Source organism: Ictidomys tridecemlineatus, chromosome 8, assembly GCF_052094955.1.
Source record: "Ictidomys tridecemlineatus isolate mIctTri1 chromosome 8, mIctTri1.hap1, whole genome shotgun sequence".
In the NCBI taxonomy this organism is placed as follows: Eukaryota; Metazoa; Chordata; class Mammalia; order Rodentia; family Sciuridae; genus Ictidomys; species Ictidomys tridecemlineatus.
In genome coordinates, this window is record NC_135484.1 from 5,503,385 (window position 1) to 5,520,802 (window position 17,418).

Genomic DNA, 17,418 nt, shown 5'->3' on the forward strand with positions numbered 1-17,418 from the left:
ACAAAAGAAAGTGGTTTTTTCTTTGTTGCATTGACTATATAGAGTATTGCCAAAAAAGGAGAAATACATAAATCAGGTTAAAAGTCAAGGTGTGAACTTCAAACTATGTAAAAATACACGAGAATTCAAGATTTAAAAAAGGAAAGTATTTAATAGAAAGTAAAGCAAAAGAAGGCAGGACAGAACTTGGAATGTACCACTGATCAAAACAGGAGAAGTGAGGAAGTATGCTATTTTATTATTTTATTATTTATTTATTTATTTATTTATTTTTATTTTAAATCACTTTGGTTTTTTTTTTTTTTTTTTTGCAGGGTATGGTGGCACTCACTTGTAATCCCAGCAACTCAGGAGGCTGAGGCAGAAGGATCATGAATTCAAATCCAGCCTTAGTGACAGCGAAGTGCTAACCAACTCTGTGAGATCCTGTCTCTAAATAAAATGTAAAATATCCCCAGTACACTGCTCCCCTCCATCACTTTTTCTATACTGAAAAGAATAATTGTACTTAAAATTTCACACAAATAGCATAATACTTTTCCTTAAAAATCGTAACAGAAGACCTTAAGAGAGCTGAAAAGTTACGGTAAATTATTATTTTATGTTGAAATGTGTCCACGGCAAACTGTCTGGCCCACATTAATTTTTCTTTGTGGAACAATAAGCTCATAGAGATGAGAGGGGAGAAGGAACAAGCATGTGCTGGGCAGTGCACAGCCAAAACCAGATTGTTCTCTACTTGAGAAAAAAATTCCATAAACTCAGGTTTTCTTCATTGCCAAGATGGCTGATAAAACATACATTTTAAGATATATAATTATTGATAAAATACACTTATGGTTCATGAATTATTTGTGGATACTTTAACACAATGTCCTTTTCCTGTTTTGTGTGAGCTTGTCTTCTTAGACCTGAAGGCGTGGACCAGTGAAGGATGCCCTGTGGGGTGCAGTGGCTGAACACAGCACCTTCCTCTCTGACCAGAGGACCACACCCAGTGAGAAGGGAAGGCAGAAAGGCAGCTCACACAGTGTCTTCAGGTGAACAATGGGGTTTGCTTTATAAACAATTATGAAAGAATGACAAATGGTGGGGAGAATAAAATTTAATGTAAAGATTCTTTCTTGTAATACTTCATGTATACTTTGCATATTAAATCAGATAGGAATGACTGATGAAACAATGTTTTATTAAATAAGCCATTCTAAAGTATATTCATCATCAGAAAAAAACTAGGATAATGAAAAAATGATATGATTTAGCTTATGTAATTTATTTGAAGCCTTAGACAATGGAAGGAAATGGGAAAATGAAAAAAGAAATCAAGTAAGTGTTTGGTAAGTCAGTCCTTGAAATAAAGCTGAGTGGTGCCAAGAAATAGATCAGAAATAAAAGTAAGCAAGAGCATGTAAGTTACTCTTTTTGTGTTTAAAACTTAATATGCCAAAGTAAAGGGAGAAAACTTCTTTTGTTTCAAGTTTGATTACTAAGTAGCACATTAGAATCAAATCCTGCATTGGCCTATTAGAACATGATGAGCCTTGATCGGAGCCTGTAACATGAAATCTCAGCTTCAGGGGTCGAAGATGCCCCCACAGTAACATGGATTATATCAGCAAAAAGGCCTGGGTGGAAACAGAAACCACACTCTACACAGCAGTGTCCTTAGGCATTTTTTTAAAAGGCTGGGAGCAGGGACAAAGACCTGAAGGCCTACTTTTTGCAATTATTATTTTCTTAAAATCAAACAATTCCAAATGTAGTGGGATGTGAAAAACAGAGAATTTGCAGGTAGAAATATGAATTAAATATAAACATACAAACATATATACATTGGTATGAGGGATATTAAATAGAATATTTGGGAAATGTAATGTACATAATTCAACTGACCTAAACAAATCATTTTTAGTGATTTGTAACCTGTGATGTATGCATTCATTATACGATGCATTCTAGTTTTAGATGGTTTAAAAACACCTTTGAGTGCTAATACTTTCATTTCAAATTTTATATAGGTAAAGTTTGCCTAATTTATTCAATGGCTATTAAACATTTGAAGTAGAAATAATATTTATTTGACTATTCTTCATTTTTTAACGTTTACAGTCCACAATGCCAATTTCCTGTGTATATTAAAAAACCTTAGTTTTGTGCTAAGATGTCTGTCAGATCTCTTATGAAGTGCATGAGGTCCTTCTTCTAGAGACAGAAAGTGGAATGACTGTTGGCAGAGGTCATGGGCAGGGAAAAATGGGGAGCTGTCCAGTGGGCACAGGGTCTTGGTCTTGAAGATGCAAAGAGTTGTGAAAATTGATAGACCACAGCACACTGTACTTTACACTACTGAACTGTATCATCAAAAGTGATTAAGATAGTAAACTTTATATTATATGAGTTTTACCAAAAAGAACAGAAAAAAGATGCTAACAATATTTATATAAATGTAATAAAAAATAAAACTGTTATAATGAAAAGAACTCCTACGACCTAAAGTTTTTAGATCAATTAACATTGATTTTCTTGGGGGCCTTTTTGTGTTTTTTTTTATTATCTTCAGTACTGGGCATCAAACCTAGGGCCTTGCACATGCTAGGCAAGGTGCTCTACCACTGGGCTATGCCCCTAACCCTTGTTAAATTTTGACACAGAGTCTTGCTAAGTCACACAGCTTGGCCTAGAACTTGGGATCTGATTCTGCTGCCTCAGCCTCCGGAGCAGCTGTGGTCACAGGCGTGCCAGGCGTGCACCACCATGCTCAGTGCATTGTTAAGAGAAAAAGAATTCTCCAATTCCAGAAAATCTGCACAAATAACTTATCAACATAAGGGAAATAAAAGCGCTTTAGACATCAAAGGGGGAAGTGTTGGTGGTGTCATCTCTGAGAGATGTGCTTGCTAGAGACGAAATAAGGAGGAGTCATGTTGACACCAGAAGGAACAGTATCTAAGCACTAGAGTGACACCATCTTCCCAGAGCCCCCAAAGGGCTAGCAATATGGCTACAGTTCTGTAACAGAAAGGCCACAGGGCCCATTCTTTTGGGAATAATGAGAAATTCAATATGATCTGTTTACTCTGCACTCCTACCTGAATACATTGAGAAAGCACTAGTAAAAGGAATTCAACAAAAATCAAGGGTGAAGCACTGCTTCTTTCAAAGGTTGATTAAACTTCATTTTATAAATTATACAAAAATATTTTTTAAAAAGAAACAAATTACACAGAAAGCTATTAGAATTGCAAATCACTAATTTTGTTGTGTAGAAAAGAAAACCATTGCCTAACAAAATAGTTTACATAGAATCATCTTCTATATTTATTTGGGCAAAAAATTAAAATAAAAAATGAAAAAACTACTCTTATGTGCAGAAAGAAGCTAGAGGTTCAGTTCCTAAGAGAAAAACACTTTAAATATTAAAACCATAGCACATGATCCATCATTCTGTTTCCCTGCATTCCTCCCATTATGAGAAGAATTTATGCAGAAGCTTGTCCTTCACAGATGTTAATTATGGGAATAATGTAAGCGACATTGTTCCCACTTTCTTTTACACAGCAAATCCCAGCAGATACTAAAGAATAAAATAGATGCTGGTGAAAGTTGTTTAGAATTTGTAAATGCCACTAACAAAAGCTGATCATCAAAACCATTTTAAACCAAATACAGGAAGAACTTTGTTTTATTTCTTTCAACTGTTAAGAGTGAAATTCAGAAGCAAGCAGCCCATGTAGACTAGAATACTGATAGGACATATTTGGTAGATTTCATTTATCAAAAATGATTAAAATTTATTTTCTTAAATTCTTTCTTCTGAAACCCATATTTTAATTGGGCAGTAAGTAAGGTTAATAAAAGAAACAGAAAAATAAATTTGAGTGTTTATAATGCCCAGACATATATTGCCATGTGGTATTCTGATGATTCACCATGTTGTATGATCCAGGCACTACTGGGCGAAGAGCACATGCTGATGTCCAGCATCTAACCCATGCCTGCAATCTTAAATGCCCAATAAGTACTTGTTGTTTGAAATATTTAATAAAGCAAGGAAAGTGTATGAATATAAGTTGAGCATCATTCACTTCTCACATGCAGACCTACTTAGATGAAACAGGTAGTGGTGAAAGAGTCAGATTGGAAGGGTATGTTTTCAAGACCCTCTGGTCCTATTTGTCTTTCACTGTGCCTCAGAGACCACTCTGCCATGACTGTAGCCATCTCGAGTGCATGCCATTGTGGCCCCTGAGCAGCCCTGGTCAGTTTTCCCTGCAGTTTCTCAGCAGACTACAAACAAACAAAACCATTAAAGTGATATATAGAGGTCTATGATCAGGACCTTGAGGCCAACAGAGCCAGAAATGTACCCTATGTCCTTGACATTAGCTTAGATGAACCAAGGACATCCCAGATTGGATGAGGCCACTTTTGTCCTAACCACTTTATAAGACCCTTACTTTGGCCCAAACCCCGGGATCCACTGGTCTTGCTGGCACCCCAGACCACACTTCTGTCAGAAAGTTCCCAATGAACTGCATTTTGTACATCCTGGATTTGTCTGCCTCTTTCTTCAGGGCGATTTGGAAACACGTCTCTTCAACTGAGATCAGGTTTTTCTAGAATAACTTAATAAAGATTGTACTCTTTCAGGTTTAAGGAGTAAGCAATATATATTTTGGAAGAATCAAGTAGTCCTCAATGGGATGATAACAGAAAAGATGAGTTTTTATAGTAAGCAGAATAAGGCAAAATAAAGCAGATCAAAAATAAGACAGAACAGATCATTGGAATGACAGTACCAATCACGCTCATGCATGTTTCTCAAATAAATGAGTAAATTAATAATAAATTTAGAAGAGCTGAGAATGAGCATGTGGGGAGTAAGGAGAGTGAGGAGGTACTGGTCTGGGAGGCTGCTTTGGACGCTTCAATCCTCCTCCCCAGTTCCTCCCTTCCACTAAAGCTACCCACATTACTATGTGCTTGACAAGTAAAAAGTGCTCAAATACAAAACCCGTACATCCCACCCAACCTGCACACTTTCAACTAATTATCACCCTTTTATGCCTTTCTTCAAACACTTCGATTTGCTGCTGGATAGGCAGAGAGCCACAGACCCACTATTTGCCTAGGATAAGCATCATATTGAGCTTTGCAGAAACATCATCATGTCCCCAGGGGTGGGGGACAAGGATGGATGCCCTTCTGTGGAAATGGTAAAGGACAGCTCTTTGATATGCCTGAGCACAGCCCTGAGGGGAGAGCCTGGCCAAAAGCATTTCCAGTGATGGCCAGGAGTGGACTTGGGCTGACATTCTTCTGAAATCAAGGGATCTAGCGTGACTAAATCCAAGTGGGTGAGTGGATGGGACAAGCCAGGGTCATATGCAGTGGTCTTTATGGTGACATAAAAACCTCAACCCTGCCAGTGATCCCCCCGCACCCCAATTTCCAGTCTGGTTGTCTGCTTAAGTTCAACAATTCTCCCAGCAGACCTTGAGTATGGGAAAGTTCAATTCCTGGTCACCCACCCACCCAAGTTAATTCACTTAGCTTGGACCCCTCTCTTTTAACTTTGCGTTTAGCCTCAGCCCATCAAGAGTAATTTAATCAGCAAGGCTCAGTGGTTCACACCTGTAATCCTAGTGACACAGGAGGCTGAGGCAGTGACATGGGAGGGTGATGACCAAGTTGCAGGACAGCTTCTACTACTTAGTGAGGTCCTAAACAACTTAGAAAGACCCTGTATCAAAATAAAAATAAAAACAGCTGGGGATGTAGCTCAGGAGTAAAGCATCCTTGGCTTCAAACCCTAGTACCAAACCAAAACCAAAACCAAAAAAAAAAACTCAAACAAACAAACAAAAAACAGAGTAGTTCAATCAAACCAAAACATGTATTGATGTTGCTGTATCGAAAAGAATGGGGACAATGAGGTAGAAGAGAGAGAACTGATCAACCAATGCTAATCCAATGAACTATTGTGGCATTCTGAAAGCTGACTACCATCGTCCTTCAGTATCCATGAGGTTGATTCCAGGTTCTTAAACCAACAAGTGCTCAAGTTTCTTAAATAAAGCAGCTTAGTGTTTACATGTAACCTGCACATCTCCTCCTGTACAGTCACCTCTAGATGACTCATAATATCCAACACAAAGTAAATCCTATACAAATAGTTATTACTCTATATTACTCAAGAAATCACAACAAGAAAAGACACCTACATGTGCAGTAGAGACAAGGTCCTTACCTTCGAGTGTCTCTGACCCACAGCTGGTTGGACCTGCAGATGGGAGTGGAAGGCCCACCATATGCCTCTTCTCTGTTCATGTTGTGCTGGGATGCAGCCCTTTGTTGTCGCTGGTGGTAACTTTCTACACTACAGTGACTCTGTGGTAATGTTCTATTTAAATAAATAAGAATGAAAAACAAGTGCAATAGAATCTCGGGTCCAAATGGGCTGTGACCTGGGATGCGATGCGCTATTACACTACAAATGAAGACACAGTGGGAGTGAAAGCTGGGCTCCCGGCCTCCCCACCTTTCTCCCCCGCACACCCTGGGGGGAGGAAGCTCCTCACCCCTGAAGATGAGGTGAGGTGGTGGGAAGAAGCTGAGCACTGCAGGCTTGCTGTTTCCCCACCTGTCGTGGGGCATGCCCCTTGGACCCCCTGTATTTCTCCAGGATCGGCTAGCAGGTTTCTTTTCTTATGAAACCGGCTGAAGAAAACGCCAGGGTGAGTGGTAAGTCAGGACTTCCCTTGCTGGTGAAGGTTCCCGTGTCATGCAGAAGTCACGTAAGTTCCCCTGCCTGCTTGTCTCCTTGGCCGGAGCCTCAGCCACGAGCCAGGCCTGGAGAGGACAGGGCTTTCCCCTCCCCGGCAGCACTGGAGTTTTCTGATTCCTGGAATCTGGACTTGATCGTGCATCCTTTCAAAGGCATAAATATTCTACTACTCTCAATAAGAGAAATGGTTTTGATATTTTTATACTTCCTCTGCTAGAAAACTCTCATGAGATTTACATTAAGGCACAGATGAACATTTTGTGCTATTAATTTTGTAAAGCAAAAAAAAAATTACAAAAATATGTATGCTACTTAATTCCACAAAATTGAGATTTCTAATATGATAGTTTTGATATTCAATTGATTTCTCAAGTTTCCCCACTAATTTTATGGCTAACAGTGGGACAAACAATTGGTTTATAATTTCCCAAATATGAGACAGTCTGCACTGTTTTTACTTTTTCTTCATTCTACCTGGGACTGCACACTGCACAAAGGCCTGCCTCACCACTGATTTCCACTGCACCTGAGCCCCTGCAGCTATCCAAAATGTGTCATGGATGAAGGACGCTCAGGACAGACAAATGGGGCATGTGGTTACCACTGGGCTCCACCTACCTTAACTCTGTAAGTTTCTCAGATACCTCATGTTATGTGACCACCGTAGGAGGGTTGTTCCTATGTGTAGACAAAGAAAGAGGGCAACATGTGCCTCTCACCCATCTGATTTGTCTCCAAAAGCAGGCCCACAAGTCTCCCTGTAGGAGGGCTGTGCCTGCATGGGAAGCCCTGCAACCTGTGTCAACACAACCTCATCCAGAACCTCTCATCCAGATGTCCCTGCCTGTGGGACTCTCATCGTTTCTTGCTTGTTTTCCTACTTACTAGTAATGATTTTATTTTCACAAGAAAAGAGAAAGGGGACATAAAAAAAGTGGACTTGTTCAGTGATGTAGGTTTCTTATATTTAAAATAGGAGACTAACTTTTCACAAAGGACATATTTATTTGCATATACTCATAAAATATTTATGTTGAAATGTACAATACACATTTATGATCCCTTAATTAGTGTTTTATTTAAATAAGAATTTAATTAAAATGCTATTTGTTAATTCATTAGTGTTGGACTCCAATACTGATTTTCGCTAATTTAATAGGTCCTAAAAATACACTTTTTATTTGCTTTTCACTGAATACCTCTTTTAACACTTTCTTTTATTGGCTATCACTACATTTTACAAAGAGAATAATGTCAAGTTAGGACTTTTTAAAAAATAATTTAGAGAATATTACCAAACGACCTTCACTTCAATGTTGCCTTATTGGAGGAGAGACTTCTGAGCACCTTACAAAGCTGTTCCCTACCCTCTCACCTTCATCTCTTTCACCCCACTTTATTTTTCTTTAAAATATCATTCAACAGGCTCTCTATTTTCCATCGGGTAGTTTAGATTCTCCTGCTATAATGGAAGCACCCTGAGGCCAGAGCAGCTGCTCACTCCATGCCCTACAGTACTGGGCCTAAACAGTGCCCAGCAGGAGGCAGGTGCAGGTCACGTCTACTGACCGATGGATGCTTCCTACCAATTCCAGGGATGGCAGCTGGGTGACGCACAGTTAAAAATAAGAATACAATGTCAATTGTTGGTGGGATTGCAAATTGGTGCAACCTCTATGGAAAACAGTATGGAGAGTCCTTAGAAACATTGGAGTTGAACCACCATTTGACCCAGCTATTCCACTCCTCAGTCTACAGCCAAAGACTTAAAAACAGCATACTACAGTGACCTAGCCAAATCCCTGTTTATAGCAGCTCAACTCACAATAGGCATTTTCTCTGTTTTTCTACAGGATACCTTTTCCTAAGCATCCTTCAATGGATCAATGGGAGAAAAAAATGTGATACACACACACACACACACACACACACACACACACAGAGAGAGAGAGAGAGAGAGAGAGTGAAATATTACTCAACCATAGAGAAGAATGAAATTGTGACATTTGTGGTAAGTGGATGGAACTGTAGAATATCATGCTAAGTGAAATGAGCCAATCCCCCCCAAAAACAAAGGTTGGATGTTTTCTCTGATTTGAGGATGCTAACCCCAAACAAGGAAGGTTGAGGAAGGGAATAACAGAAATAGATTGAACTAGACAAAGGGAAATGAAGGGGAAGGAGGGGAATAGGAAAGACAGTAGAATTAATTAGTCATAACTTTCCTGGCCTTGTATTTGTATACATAATTAGGGGAACTACATATCATGTGTGACCACAAGAGTGGGAAAAAATAAATAGAGCTATCACAAGATCTCTAGGGCTTGAAAATAAAAATTAAAAAAAGCATTTTCATTCTTTTTTCCTGGCAGGTGAAAATTACAATTAATACTGCGTTAAACAAACAACAAATATACAAATTTAATATTCTTATAAATTATTTGGAACAGCATTTGTGATGTATTAGGGGCTTTGGAAGGTCACAGCCCTTCCGGAATCCACCCTCATGAGAGGAAACATGAAAATATGTTACTATCTTATTCAGCAATGAGACTAATACTAGCATGTGCTGGTTTTCCAGAGAGGGCTTCTCTGCCCACTTGGGGCGGTAACTTGGAGCCCCATCTGCAGGACCCGAAGTCACTGGCTGCGGAGGCTGCAGGGAGGAGGACCAACAGGGTGTTGGAGAAGAGGCTGGGCACGGGTTATGAGGCAGAAACAAGACAGACTCCTGGAGATCTACGCGCACACAGATTCCTGCTGCATAACGGAGAAGGCAGCAAATGAGGAGAAGAACCGGAGTGATTACTAGCGAAGCCTCAGACCGATGCTTTACATTAACAAGAACCAAACTTCTCATCAGAAAGGTTTTCTGCAAAATGGTGTATTCCATAGAGGATATGTTCATTTGGTTATGGAGATCATTATTTCTGTAAACTGATCTAAATTCTAATATTATTGACCAGACAAATGTTCCTAGTAATATTGCAACCAACCAGCGTGTTTTCCTTTTCCCCTCTCCCCAGAGGTGCACCAAAGCCGACCTGGCCCACGTTTCTTCTTCCTAAAAGGAACCATCTGCTAAATTGCTGTTTGAGATTTGAAGCTAGTCCCAATTGTTAGTTTATTAAATGTAATAAGTTACAATAATGAAGTGTTAAAATTATAAGTCACACAGGCAGAAAAAGCTGGAGATTCCCAAACAGAATTATAAAAATCTTAACTTTTGAATTTTTTGACTTGTGGCTTTAATATCACCAGTCTAATACACCAGTGTGTTTCATAATGCATTTAAAAATATAAAGAAAAAAGGAAAAAAAAAAGAACGCAAACGAGTAATCCCTTTTGTGTATACACAAATACTTCTTGATTACCCAAGTGACTTTTCCAAACTGGAAAGTAATAACAAACCCAAAGTGATTCCTTCTGTGAAGAAAGACTTAAAAAAACAAAATTCTCTCAAGTCCAATGTTATACTTTGTTAGTTTTAAAAAGCACTTAATGGTATTTAGTAAGATGTCATTCAACTTACTGCAAATGGAAAGCATTTAAAAGATGTTTTTCAATTGATGGGTTGGTGCCTCTCAGGAGATTCACCATTACTAGGTGAAAATAATGAGATGGCAAAGGGTCACCACATCCACCTTAATCTTCTGAGTGAATATTAGAAAATGAATATTGTCATCTTAACTATAGTACTGAGATAGGAAAAAGGTACATATGCACACACATGTGAACACACACACATGTTACACACATACAAAGATGAGAGTTGTGGCTGGTACTCTTAAAGTCTTTTCCTTGTGATTTTTCTAAACTAAAAACGTGCTATCTTGAAAGAAGATCTAATCTATGCATATATGTATAATCACACACAAAATCATACACTAACATTGGCTGATTGCATTTGCTCAGTGAAAGAACTGTAACATGCAAAGCATATTTTATTGTTTTTACTTGAAAAAGAGTTGGTCTCACATTGAGGGAAGATTGTGTTTTAAGATGGTCCCCCCCCCCTTTTTTTTTTGCATCTAAGCTATTAACCTAAATGAAAAAAATAAATCTAAAGCCAAGCTCTTAAGTTAATTGAGAAACAATTCTGTAGAATTAATGAAAAGCCCTCTGGTCAACATGACAAAAAAAAATAATAAGACTATCAATACTGGATGAAAATTTTAAAAAGATACGACCGTCCTCAGATGCAAGAGAGGCAAATACAAAGTACCACCACCCCACCCCCCGCCCTGTAAGTAGAGGAAACTGTGATCTAGAGGGGCAAGCAGAGGCCTGATGAGGAAACACACTGCAAGCACTAAGAGGAGTTAGAACCTGGGTGCTGTGGGGACACACCAGAGAGCCTCCGCAGTGGTCAGTTGTCTTCCACCAGGACCCCAGGGAGTCCCAAGTAAAGCAAACTCAAATCCACACCACTATACCTGAAGGAAACAGATAAATGCAAAAGAAACTTAAAATGCATGTTTTTAAAATAGATAACCTTTTAAAAATAGTAAGAGAAGCCACAGAGTAAGAAAAGGAAAATAAAACCCGTATGTCTTTTAAAGAAACAGATGTACATTCCAGAATTGATATTCACTGAAACTACAGTTGAGAAAATTTCAACAGACAAGTTAGAGATTAGATTAAACCTAGTTGAAGAAGCAAATTAATAAAGTGGAAGACAGAGTTGAAGAAATCAACTCAATAACACACCATGAATTAAAGATAGAGATCCAGAGATTCCAATGCCAGAATGAGAAAGTCCAGCTTGTATTTAACAGGGACTCTAGAAGTTTTCAAGTTCCAATTAAATACATCTTCAAAATTCATGCTACCTAAATACATACTAATAGTGTTTATTCCAAAATATAAAGTAGAACTTGGAAGTTAGAAACTTGGTAACTAGTATCTCTTAGTAAAGTCTCATTGATCCTGGGATTGACACAATATGTAGTGATATAGGGATGTGGATTGATCTCTTGAAAGTTATCCAAAACATAAAACTCACTATATTTTATATGATAATAAAAAGACTAAAGTAGGAGAAAAGCAAATTGTTGGCAAAATGCATTCACTGACATAGACGAAATGTGAACTAGTAAAAATATCATAGTCTTTCAATTTGAAAATTTTAACTATAGAAATTATTTGAACCACATCATTAAAGCAACAAATGTTCAATATTTACTGCATAAAAGATGAAGAATTTATGATCTACACAAGAGGAAGCAATTTGCTTTAAGGTTTGATATGCACTCTTTGGATGGTCTTCATCTTCTTCCTTCAATTGTGATCTATTTAGACAGTGAGCTTTTTGAAACCAGAGCTCATATCATCCAGGTGACATGGGGCCTAGCACTGTGTCTTACACATTGTAAGTACGCAGCTGCCTTAGGAATAGGCAAGTCACCATTGACTAAGAATCGATAAGGTCACACTACTTCTCTGTAATGGAATACAGCCCAGTAATGCATAAAAGCAGATTGGACTCAATGGTTTTAAATAACTTCCCACAAGAGTCCCTGACGCTGTGTCTCCCAACACACCACAACATTATCCGTGAAGACACAGAAAAAGGAAAATTCAACATGCAACTGAAAACTAGTATGATAATGAATGAACAGGCAGAGATGAAAGGAGGTGCTATAGATGAGGCCAATGAAAGTGGATTGAAAATCACAATTATAGTCGACTCTCACTTGCAACCATAGGGACTCATGCAAAAGTAGAGAGTGGCTTCATCCCTTCTACATTTTCTTCCCTATCAGAAACATAAGGGCTGGAATAAACCAGGGCAAGGAGTAGATAAGAACCAGCCCACCTACCTACTACCATGAAATAACAGCTCTTTAAGACAAAGTGCTATAGGCTTTTATCTCATCTCCGTCAGGACCCCAATTCCTACATCCCTTCAGTCAACTCTCATTCAGAATACAACCAAATACTGGACCCAGGTAGGGACAGAGAGTTTGGGCAGCACATTGCATTTTATCTTAGAAAGCACCGTGCCTCACAAGTAGAATGCTATGGGGAAGGATTGAGGCCACAGAGCTGGGTACTTGTACGGTTTGGGGATTATAGGCATTTGCATATCTACTTTAGCACCCAAAGTTACAGAAGATCCTCTTTTAGACCCACAGAATAGAGCTAGATGGAACACACTCAAGGTACTGGTCAGTATTCCTAAGTGTAGCTAAATTTGGAGTTCAGACAGTAATGGATATAGTGATAATAAAGAAAAACATAAAGCTCTCCCAGAATTTTTTAAAAAACGGATAAAGAGATGAAAATATTGAAGGAGACAATAGTAGTAATGATAGGGTAGAGTATTACCATATAGTCTACATACACTATTCTAAGAATAAAAATTGAAAAATTGTGACAAAAGTAATAATTAAAAATATAACAAAAGAAACTTTCCTCAGTTGAAAAAAAGTTTCAGATAAGAAGACAATGAACTAACCGAATTAAACAAGAATGAATGAAAAGAAAAACATACCCAGAAACAACTTGATAAAAAGTAGTGTAATTACTCAGGCTGCAAAACAAAATATACAAACAAGCAAATAAGAAGGGATTCTGTCAAAGGAATAAAAATCATATTGGCCTTAATTTCTCAGAAATCATATGTTAGGATACAATGATATTGTAATTTAAGAATGCTAATTTCTATTCAATTGTGTTTCATGTATAAGGAAGCTGAAAATTATATTTACAAGGTATTCAAAGGTTCAGAAATATTAAATTCTTGCATTCTTTTTTTATAAAATTGCTTAAAGATGTATATGAACAGAGTGATATATCAAAATAAGAACTCATGATTTGGGAACTTATGGCTAGAAAGATTTGTGGGTTTTATTTTATGCAAATTAGAACATGATCTTGGAAATTCTGTAGAATTATTAGTTGTAAAGAAGATGTCTGAGATTAGGGATTGAGATGGACTTTATAAAGATTCTGGCAAACTGTGTTTACTTTTAGACTTTTCCTAGAATCAAGAAATGAGCTTTGTACATAAGAAACTTCTTCTTTTTAAAATAATGCTTTCTATTCTCTTCAAAAACATGCTTCTATCATGCTCACAATGACAAGTCCACATACACATGAGAATTACCACAGGAAAAGCCATCTGTGGTCTTGCTAAAGTAGAACTACACGTGGAAACACATTGCTATAAATCTTTGCAAAGGTCTTAGTAATGACCATTGAAAACTTACAATCACATATTAAAAGATGGCTATCTGTTGTTGCTGTTGTTAAATTGAAGATAACTGTTAATATTAATATCCATGTGGCAGTAATGCCCACTTCAATCTCTTCCTTTTAAATTGGTCCTTTGACCTCTTCAAAATTTTTCATATGAAACTTAGTCTCAACAAAGTAAAATCATATGTGTAGGTAAAAGACTGAACAGAAACATATCTGGATGAGTTGAATCTTTTGTATTTATTTTATTGTTTTCTAAATTTTCTACAATGATCATGTATTGCCTTCTATCTAGAAAAATTGAAATATTTAAGTATACATAACTTCATATACTATAGAACAATGATGATTTTTAAGAAGGAATTGTCTATGCTATGATCTGAACTGTGCAAAAACCAACATAAGATTGAAAACTTAAAGTGATGTCAATAGTTGTTTTCACAGAGTGATGGAATGGTGGTTAGTTATTCCTTCTACATTTTAGTATTTTCTTATTTTATAAGATAAACATGTACAGAATTCATATTGAGGACAAAATTTTATAAGTAGGAGCAATGATAAGAATTTATATTTCATGTTTGTGAGTTCAACAGGTTATCCTACCAGTCCTAATTTTCACATGGAACTTTGAAAGTCAAGATAATCTTTTTTTTGATAAAGGTCAAAAAGTAATTTCCCTAAAATTTTGCCTCAAGTGTGGATTAAATTTTATATGATAATTAATTAACATTTAGATTTTGCTTCAAAGTAAAGAAGAAACCTTCATACAACTGCTGGATATTAAAAATTCGCTATGTATTTATCAGGCTTGAATCAGAAGAGACTCCTTGACCACTTCTAAATAAAAACACCAGGAGATTTTTCATGATCATACTGTGAATCTGATTCCATCTGACATCTGTTGAGTAACTTTTGATCTCAACTGTCCTTCTATAAGAGCAGGGATCATGGTAAGTGGGAAGACAGGCGGGGAGGCATCCCTTAGGTTATGAATTGGGCGGAAATGGAGGTTCACCTTCAGGCGGAGATAGGGAGTCCATCAAAGGCCCATTTATGTCTGCAAACCGAGCTTTCTGACAAGCAGCCTCAGAGTTAGAGTTTAAAGACCTGAGTCCTGACTTCTGAAGTGACGCAGCTACGGCTGGGAGGGGCTGCAGTCTCATTTCTTCAGGGACATTCACTGTTTTCCCTCAGCGCTGCCCAGACCCTCTGTTCTTGGGAGGTGGTCGTCCAACCTGAGGAGCAGGGGTGATTTGTTTCTCTTTGGCTGTCACTCGACTGCTTGTTTCCCCGGGGTCCCTAGTAATGCGAATTGTCTTTGGCCAGTGCCTAACAAATCACTGTCACCAGGCAGCAGTCGACCTTTCTTTTCCATCTACGCACTTTCCAGGAGCTATAAATCAGCTGACTTTCAAGCTCGATGAGATGGCATATGCCCTAGTTTGAAGAACAGATGGAGGCTTGGGGGAAAATTGTTTCTGCAGGCTTGCTACAAGCAGCTCTGCTCCATAAAAGTGAACCATTCGCACTAATTTCTCACATAAATTATATAGGCAGCAGGGAGCACCAGCCCATTCAGCAGAAAATCTTTCATCCAGCTTCGGAGGTCATCTAACCAATTTGGATTAAAGTTATTTCTGATACATGGCTGCATTTCTATGCTGTATACTTTTAAGACATAGAAATTTACATCAAGTAAAAAATGGGATTAATCATGTATGCAGTCACTTTCTTCACAAAATACAGAATAGTACATTAATTGCCAGAAGATTTTTTTTCAAGAGTTCTAGAATAAGCTCTATTAATTAATCACAGAGGAATTAATGATGAAAATGTAGTGCACTCTCATACAGAAATCAGGTAAATTGTCACTTCTCTTGTAAAATCTGCCTTACAAATTCTACTAAGGCCTGTTACTCAAACTCAAGCTTTGGCAGTTATCAAAAGAAATAGAAGCCCAGGATAATTCCAAGAAAACATTTATTCTTCATTCAAAACAAAAATTTTTAGCTCAAATAAGTTTGCCTAAAAGATTTTAAAAATCAATATCAGTTTTACCTAAAGGGCAATAGAAATAAGATTTTTTAATCCTGAAGAAAGTGAAGGTACCAAAGGAATAAATTATAAATCAAAATTATAGAATATTGTGAGTATACTAATGGCAAATGGATCAGGTATCATATCAGTGTGACTTACTTTAAAATGCAATAATATTTACAGATAATGAGCTATCATGCCTTAGAGATTATTTTAATTGTCAGAAAATTAGTGTACACTTTAATAATAATTATATTCAATAACTGTTTTTCCTACTAGGAAATTATCAGTTATGTCAATGAAAACAGTCACAGTGGCAGAGTTTTTTGTAACTCATGAATACAAATGCTGCTGAGAACAGAAAAGAACTAGAAAAAAGAAGATACATCAGAATGTATCTTCTGAATGTCAGTCAGTTAACACAGAATCAGAAAGGGTGACCCAAGCCACACATGGACATTTTAAAGACTGATTTAAGTATTCTAATTATTTCTTTATAACAGCACTGTCTTTACTTGGACACATATTTCTAGTGATTCAGAAAAAGAAATATACTTGTCTCTGTCATTTTGAAAGCAAAATATAATAAAGGAGTAGTCATCAGAAAGCATTTGTGCATAACCTAAGGGGCATTGTTGTGATAAAAGTTTCACTTCCCTAAATTAATGTAATTCAGGACCCAGAGTTTACAGATTCAAATTGAGCTTGCTGCTGCTAATCTTTCCATTTTGTATTCAGAAGACTTAGGTGCTGGCAAATTTCTACTCAACATTTGTTGAAGTATTTCATGAACATTTCAAAATACAGTTACTCTAATAATTATGGAACAAAATTTTATTTGAAAGCCCATAATTTAAAAGTGTCATGGAATCATCTAGTGCATGATGTCACTTAAGACAAGGAAAATAGGGCCTGGCGCCTGAGCCGCACCGTTGTGAGAAGATGCCCAAATGCCCAGAAAAATAAGACTCAGAAACTGCTCTGGTGTGCCTTACTTTCATTCAACAAACACATACGCTGGGACCTGCTCTGTGCCAGATACTGATCCAGGTATAGAGTAAGAGTGTGCCCCCTGGAATACTGACTCAAGCCCCCTGTAGAGGATTTCGGGATGTGTATTTTTATGAACCTCCCTACTGGCTCCATTTAAAACCCCTCGGTGTCTTCCCATTTCTCTCATTTTTCTTATTCATGCTAATCTCATGTGTTTATAGTTCTTTGTAACTTAAATTGACTTTGAAATAATGTGGGCATATAAATATATAAATTATAATTATATAAATGTTTATTGATAAAACTATCAGAAATTGTTTATAGTTAACTGATTAACTTAGCTTAAGAAATCATTTTTTCCATAAAGAAAAATTTTTGGAACACAAGTTTTAATTGAT

The 17,418-nt window shown here is 37.3% G+C and overlaps 1 protein-coding gene and 1 long non-coding RNA gene across 2 annotated transcripts in view; one reads left to right on the forward strand and one right to left on the reverse strand.

The window, feature by feature from the left end:
• The window catches only part of Pacrg (parkin coregulated), a 458,518-nt gene that overhangs the window by 363,449 nt on the left and 77,651 nt on the right, over positions 1–17,418 (reverse strand). The gene's annotated exons all lie outside the window — the stretch shown is intronic.
• On the forward strand, positions 4,668–10,018 carry LOC120889187 (uncharacterized). Its single transcript, XR_005733082.2, has 3 exons — positions 4,668–7,414; positions 8,641–8,798; positions 9,369–10,018. It is a non-coding gene; the product is annotated as an uncharacterized LOC120889187 (long non-coding RNA).